This window comes from Penaeus chinensis, chromosome 26 (assembly GCF_019202785.1).
Source record: "Penaeus chinensis breed Huanghai No. 1 chromosome 26, ASM1920278v2, whole genome shotgun sequence".
In the NCBI taxonomy this organism is placed as follows: Eukaryota; Metazoa; Arthropoda; class Malacostraca; order Decapoda; family Penaeidae; genus Penaeus; species Penaeus chinensis.
The window spans coordinates 16,392,925-16,400,424 of NC_061844.1; positions in this window are offsets into that span (position 1 = coordinate 16,392,925).

Below are 7,500 nucleotides of genomic sequence, written 5' to 3' on the forward strand. Positions count from 1 at the left end.
ATATCTCCATTATCGACGCTTTTTGTCCAAGGGCACTGAAAAATGAAGGGATTAGGCGACGATCGGAGAGGTAGGGCTAAATGAATCTCGCTTTATTAAGCCCAGCAGCCTTATAATTTTTTTTTTTTTTATTAATAATACTAGATACAACAGGGTGGATTTGGAAAATAAGTATATAAAGATAAATTAGACAGAGTAATAAATGAATAAATAAAACGAGTAGGTGGTCAGCACCAGTAGATCAAAACAAGATACCTTAATTGCCATTTCGAATTGCACTATTTGATAAGCGCAACAATAAATAATTATGCATAATACACGTAAACATTTTTCCTACAAACTTATACATACCGAAGCAGACACAACCAAACACCTTTTCCTAAATATTAGTCATTACTGTTACAGTGGAAATATGAAGATATATGACGATAAATTCTAACCATAGAAAACACAGCTATTGAAAAATAAACAAAAACAAACGCAAACACACAGGAAACAAATGCATTCAGATACAAACCAATCACACACACACACACAAAGAAACTTCCCAAACAAGCAAACAAACGTTCATTCCATGCATATCCAAGCAACCAGCAAACACAACAAAACAAATACGCTGGACAAAGAACTATTCACATGGAGACAAGTTTTAAGGAATGGCCGAGGGAAATCCACATTTTATGCTTAGTTGTGTAGAGAAGTTGGCATTTTGTGTGGATTTCGAGATTCTGCTTTGATAGAAGACGTTGAGTTTGAATTTTTGAGAGAGAGAGGGGGGGGGGGGGGGAGGGAGGGAGGGAGGGAGGGAGAGAGAGAGAGGGGAGGGAGAGAGAGAGAGAGAGAGAGAGAGAGAGAGAGAGAGAGAGAGAGAGAGAGAGAGAGAGAGAGAGAGAGAGAGAGAGAGAGGGAGAGGGAGAGGGAGAGGGAGAGGGAGAGAGGGAGAGAGGGAGGGAGAGGGAGAGAGGGAGAGAGAGAGAGAGAGAGAGAGAGAGAGAGAGAGAGAGAGAGAGAGAGAGAGGGAGAGAGGGAGAGGGAGAGAGGGAGAGAGAGGGAGAGAGAGGGAGAGAGAGGGAGAGAGGGATATATATATAGAGAGAGCGAGATAGAGAGATAGAGAGATAAAGAGATAAAGAGATAGGGAGGGAGAGGGAGAGAGAGAGAGAGGGGAGAGAGAGAGAGAAAGGGAGGGGGAGGGAGAGAGAGAGGGAGAGAGAGAGGGAGAGAGAGAGAGAGAGAGAGAGAGAGAGAGAGAGAGAGAGAGAGAGAGAGAGAGAAAGGGAGAGGGAGAGGGAGAGGGAGAGGGAGAGAGAAAGAGAGGGAGAGGGAGAGAGAAAGAGAAGGAGAGAGAGAGAGAAAGAGAAGGAGAGAGAGAGAGAGAGAGAGAGAGAGAGAGAGAGAGGGAGATGGAGAGGAAGGGGGAGGGAGGGACAGGGAGAGGGAGGGACAGGGAGAGAGAGAGAGGGAGAGAGATAGAGAGGGGGGAGAGGGAGAGGGATAGTGAGAGGGAGAGAGATAGAGATAGAGAGGAGAAGGAAATGAAATGTGAAAGATAAATTGATAGACACAAATCCAAACGAAAGATAGAGAGTGAGTGATAATAAGAGAGAATAAAAGGAGAAAGCCAAATAGACACGGAGGGTAGAGAGAGAGGGAGGGTGAAAATGAAAAAATAGATTATCAGGAAAGAGAGACAGGGGAGAGAATGAGACGAGGAAGCCAATTTGATAAACAGACAAATCGAGAGGAGAGAGGAAAGAGGAAAGAGGAGAGAAGAAAGGAGAGAGGAGAGGAAAATCAAGAGAGGAAAATGGTGTACAAGTTAATACCCCTTTTAGTACCACAGATAAAGTAGGCTCTTACTGAGTACGTGCTCTTAACGGATCAGTGAGGAAGGAACCTGCATTGCAGTTGCGTCCAGCAGATAATGTTATACAAAGTACTATATATATATATAAAAAAAAGGAAACAAGCGAATAAGAGTAGAAAAAAAAGAAAATGAATAACAAGTACCAGCATAAATTACGATATCTACATACAAGCGTCATCTTTCCAAGGACTGCAACATACTTTTCGCTCCCCTGCCCCCCCCCCCCTCCTCCCCCATATCATAATCTTTTCCCTCAGAGGACGAAGGGGATACGAGTTTATTCTTTATCAACCGACTCTGCAGAAATAAAAATATTCTCTTGGTGTGTCTGTCTGTCGGCCGTAACAGCCAAGCAGATAAAGTTTATGAACAGGACTTGGTTTATAGTGTCCAAAGACGACCGTGAAACTTGAAGCCTTTCGTCATCTTAATCCTAGGGGGTTCGGGACGTAGTCGAAATTGAAAAGCAAAAGCGTAAGAATTGGACGCTTTTTATGAATATTAACGACTTGATCTTTTATTACTGGGGAATAAAGAAGGAAACAATGAAAATTCCGATGAAAAAAATCAGATATTATTAGAAGAAAAATAATGAATATTTAAGTTTCTTGTCTTATCTCCGTCCTTGTATTATTTGTGATTTCTTGATACATAACTTTAGATTTTCTGTAATTAACCGAAGAGGATAATAAAGATATGTAAAACTAAACAGAAAGTAAATTGAATCTAAAGAGAAGAAATATCCACGTCACAGACACCAAATAGCAGAAACGGAAAAGGGAAAAGAAAAAGAAATGAAAAAAAAAAAAAAAATCCTCCCATTTTCCTCCGTTGTGCATCACTAACTCCCTTTTTTTTCTCCTAAAGATTAATATCAATAGAAGATTTCTGTTTATAGACTTATCCATGTGTCTTTATCCCTGTTTATTCATCTATTTATCTGTTTCATGAGAGAATGGTGAAGCATTCAGCGGGGGAAAAAAAAAAAAAAAAATGGCGACGGCGATTTATTTTCCCGCCAAAATACTGAGGATTTGGAAAACACGAAAGGAAGAATTATCCCAATTCCCTCGAATTGCTTTATGCTGGTGCTGTGTGCTGCTGTTTTATCTTTTATATATAATAAAACAAAATTTAGAGATACTACTGGATTTGGAAAAGATATCATTATGACGAGTCTTTTCGGGTATATTTTTTCTGGAATTTCCTTGCCGCCCAAACAAAGCATGATAAGCATGAAAGGATGAATTATAATTTCTGGATTTTATTTCGTCAAATTGTCTTCCCTTGTTTTAGTGAAGAAAATAAATCACGGGATACGAGGTTATGAAAAAGATATTTTTCTTTCTCAATCATCTCAGTAATCTGAAAATAGTTTATCATGAGTATTTTATTGCGATAAACATGATTAAGAAATACTACATTAGAAAAAAGAAAATACATTAGATATTCTTCTATACATGTCCTGTATCCCTCCCGCTGTCTGAAAGAATTGCATCGTCAAATTGCTTAATTGTGGACGAGTTGCTTTTTTTTTTTCTTTTTTTATGACACAATTAAAGATAATTAAGAAGCTCTGAATTAGAAAAAGGGAGAAATTATACGAGGAACTTTATCACCATGTTTTGTTTTTATCTGAATTGCACATCTGCCTTTCCCGTTTTCTTTTTTTATGGCGCAGTTAAAGAAAAAAAAAAAAAAAAGAGACAAAAAAATAGGGGAAACTATATTAGAAAACGGAGACATTATGTGAGGAATTTCCATTGGATTTTTTTTTGTTGGGGGGGGGGGGGGAGTCATCTTGCATTTTCCTTTTTTTTTTCTTAGAATATATGTTCTATTGTGTAGAGATTTTTTATAAGAGTGAAAAAATAGACAAATAAACAATGAGAGAGCGAGTGATTCAGTAAGTGCGAGTGTTAGTGAGCGAGAGAGAGAGAGAGAGAGAGAGAGAGAGAGAGAGAGAGAGAGAGAGAGAGAGAGAGAGAGAGAGAGAGAGAGAGAGAGAGAGAGAGAGAGAGAGAGAGAGAGAGAGAGAGAGGGAGAGGGAGGGAGGGAGGGAGAGAGAGAGAGAGAGAGAGAGAGAGAGAGAGAGAGAGAGAGAGAGAGAGGGAGAGGGAGGGAGGGAGGGAGGGAGAGAGAGAAGAGAGAGAGGAGAGAGAGAAGAGAGAGAGAGGAGAGAGAGAAGAGAGAGAGGAGAGAGAGAAGAGAGAGAAGAGAGAGAGGAGAGAGAGAAGAGAGAGAAGAGAGAGAGGAGAGAGAGAGAGAAGAGAGAGAAGAGAGAGAGAGGAGAGAGAGAGAGAGAGAGAGAGAGAGAGAGAGAGAGAGAGAGAGAGAGAGAGAGAGAGAGAGAGAGAGAGAGAGAGAGAGAGAGAGAGAGAGAGAGAGAGAAGAGAGAGAAGAGAGAGAGAGAGAAAGTGAGCAAAAGACAAAACATAAAACCCCCCCATAAAACTAAGACCCCATAATTTCAATAAACAAACCAAACAAACAACAAACAACGAAACAAGGAAACCACGTGGCGCAATGGCAGTTGGCCGCCCCGCCGCCAGAGGGCCGGTCGCATGGCGGGAAAAAGAAATTAAGTCGACGTTCAGCCGTTGAGTTGATTCTCTTCATCACCCGAATCTGCAACGAATGGCTCCCGCGCGGCCATGAATCAGTCCAAGGGCGCCTGTCTCGCGCTCGACGGCCATGAGACTGCCATGAAGGGCTTTCGAAACAATGGAAGGCACTTTTAGGTTGGGTGCGGGTGGGGGCGGGGATAGGGGATGGGGGAGGGGGAGGGGGAGGGAGTGACGGAGGGGGGAGGGGGATGGGGGAGGGCGAGGGAGGGACGGAGGTGAAGGGTGAGGGAAAGAAGAAGGATGAAGGAGGGAGAGAGGGAGGGATGGGAGGGGAGAGGGTGGGGGTGAAGGAGGCAGGGAGTGAGGGATGGGAGGGAGAGGGAGGTATGGGGGTGAAGGAGGGAGGGGAGAGGGTAGAGGTGAAGGGTGAGGGAAGGAAAAAGATTGAAGGAGGGAGGGAGGGAAGAGGGAGGATGAAATGGAGGGGGTGAAGGGGAGGGACAGGGTAAGAAGGGTATGGAAAGAGTAGGGAGGGAGAGAAGGGAAAGGGAGGAAACGACAAGGAAAGAGTAAAGATGGAGGAGAGTGGGGAAGGGAAGGAGCGATAGGGAGGGGAGAAAGAAGGGAAGGTATGTAGGAGGGGGAAAAGGTAAAGGGGAGAGGAGATAAAAGAAAGGGAGGAAGGGAAGAAGGGAGAGAAGGAAAGAAAGAAGGAAAGAGGGAAACAGAGAGAAAGTTGGAGAGAGAGAGAGAGAGAGAGAGAGAGAGAGAGAGAGAGAGTTGGAGAGAGAGAGAGAGAGAGTTGGAGAGAGAGAGAGAGAGAGAGAGTTGGAGAGAGAGAGAGAGAGAGAGAGAGAGAGAGAGAGAGAGAGAGAGAGAGAGAAGGAGAGCGTTAAGAAAGGAGTAAGGGAGAGAGCAAGGAGGTAGGGGAAAGAGGGAGAGGGAGAGGGAGAGAAAGAGGGGGGGGGGGGGTGACTTTAAAGCTGGCGATGCTCTGGTTCCATAACTTTTTCCTCCACTTTCGCCCACTTCCTCGCGCGCAAATAAATGGATGGACTTATATACATATATATATATATATTGTTATAGGTTTTCCACATGGGCGTCGAACAGTCAAAGCGTATATATATACACTTTTTTTTATTTATTTACATTCTCTGCATATTTTTGTAAACTCGTTTGTCTGTCGGTCGGTCTGTCTGTCATTTTGCTTGCCTGTCTGAGTGTCTGCCTGTAAGTCTATTTCTCTGTCTGTCTGGCTGTCTGTCTCTGTCTATCTATCAGTCTTCTATTCTGTCTATTTCTACCTCTCGCTCCCTCTCCCTCCATGTGTGTGTGCGTGCGGTTGTGTGTGTATGTGCGCATGTGCATGACACCAGCAACAAAATACCAAACATATTTTTATATATACGTAAAAAAAAAAAAGACCCAATAAAACCATAAGTATATGGCACTCTCCCCCCCCTCCCCCCCCTAGTTGTCCAATCTCAGCCCCCTATGAAGAAAAAAAAAATAGGCGCCATCTCGCATAGGCCTACACTTGCCATGACGTCACGGAGGGCCTACGAGCGTAAACGATATTTCGTGATATAACATTTTCTGAATCGCTGTCCCTCAAAAGCAAGATGGCGCCACTGTGTCCTGCATTTATTTCTTTGTTCGTGAAGCTTTCCTGCCTTGTCTCTTTGTCTGTCTGTCTTTCTGCTTAGTTGCATGTCTGTCGCTGTCTCTCTGTCTGTCTGTTTAATTGGATGTCTGTCCGTCTGTCAGTCTCTCTGTCTGTCTGTCGCTGTCTGTCTGCTTAACTGGATGTCTGTCGCTGTCTGTCTGTGTGCCTGTCTGCATAGTTGGATGTCTGTCGCTGTGTGTGTGTGTGTGTGTGTGTGTGTGTGTGTGTGTGTGTGTGTGTGTGTGTGTGTGTGTGTGTGTGTGTGTGTGTGTGTGTGCGTGCGTGCGTGCGTGCGTGCGTGCGTGCGTGTGTGTGTGTCTGTCTGTTTGTCGCTGTCTGTCTGTCTGTCGCTTTCTGTCTGTCTGTCGCTGTCTATCTGTCTGTCGCTGTCTGTCTGTCTGGTTAGAGAGACATCGACAGACATCCATTTAAGCAGACATACAGACAGCGACAGACAGATAGACAGCGACAGACAGATAGAAAGCGACAGACAGACAGACAGCGACAGACATCGAACTATGCAGACAGACAGAGAGAAATCGACAGACATCCGTTTGTCTGTCTGTCTGTCGCCGTCTGTGTCTTTCGCTGTCTGTCTGTCTGTCGCCGTCTGTGTCTTTCGCTGTCTGTCTTTCTGTCTGTCTGCTTAACTGGATGTCTGTCGCTGTCTGTTTGTCTGTCGCTGTCTGTATGTCTGTCGCTGTCTGTATGTCTGTCGCTGTCTGTATGTCTGTCGCTGTCTGTATGTCTGTCGCTGTCTGTTTGTCTGTCGCTGTCTGTATGTCTGTCGCTGTCTGTATGTCTGTCGCTGTCTGTATGTCTGTCGCTGTCTGTATGTCTGTCGCTGTCTGTATGTCTGTCGCTGTCTGTATGTCTGTCGCTGTCTGTATGTCTGTCGCTGTCTGTTTGTCTGTCGCTGTCTGTATGTCTGTCGCTGTCTGATGTCTGTCGCTGTCTGTATGTCTGTCGCTGTCTGTATGTCTGTCGCTGTCTGTCTTATTAACTGGATGTCTGTCGCTGTCTGTCTTATTAACTGGATGTCTGTCGCTGTCTGTCTGTCTGTCGCTTTCTTTCTGTCTGTCTGTCCGTCTAGTTGGCTGTCTGTCTCTTTCTGTCTGGTTGGCTGTTCGTCTCTGTATGTGTGGAAAAGAGAAAAGAAGAGAGAAAGAAGGAGAGGAAGAGGGAGGGAGGGAGGGAGAGAGGGATAGAGAGGGATAGAGAAAGAGAGAGAGAGAGAGAGAGAGAGAGAGAGAGAGAGAGAGAGAAGGAGAGGGAGAGAGAGAGAAGGAGAGAGAGAGAGAGAAGAAGAGGAAGGGGAAGAGGAAGAGAAAGAGAAAGAGAGAGAGAAAGAGAGAAAGAGAAAAATTATTATATATGAAATATTTTTTCGTCTTTAT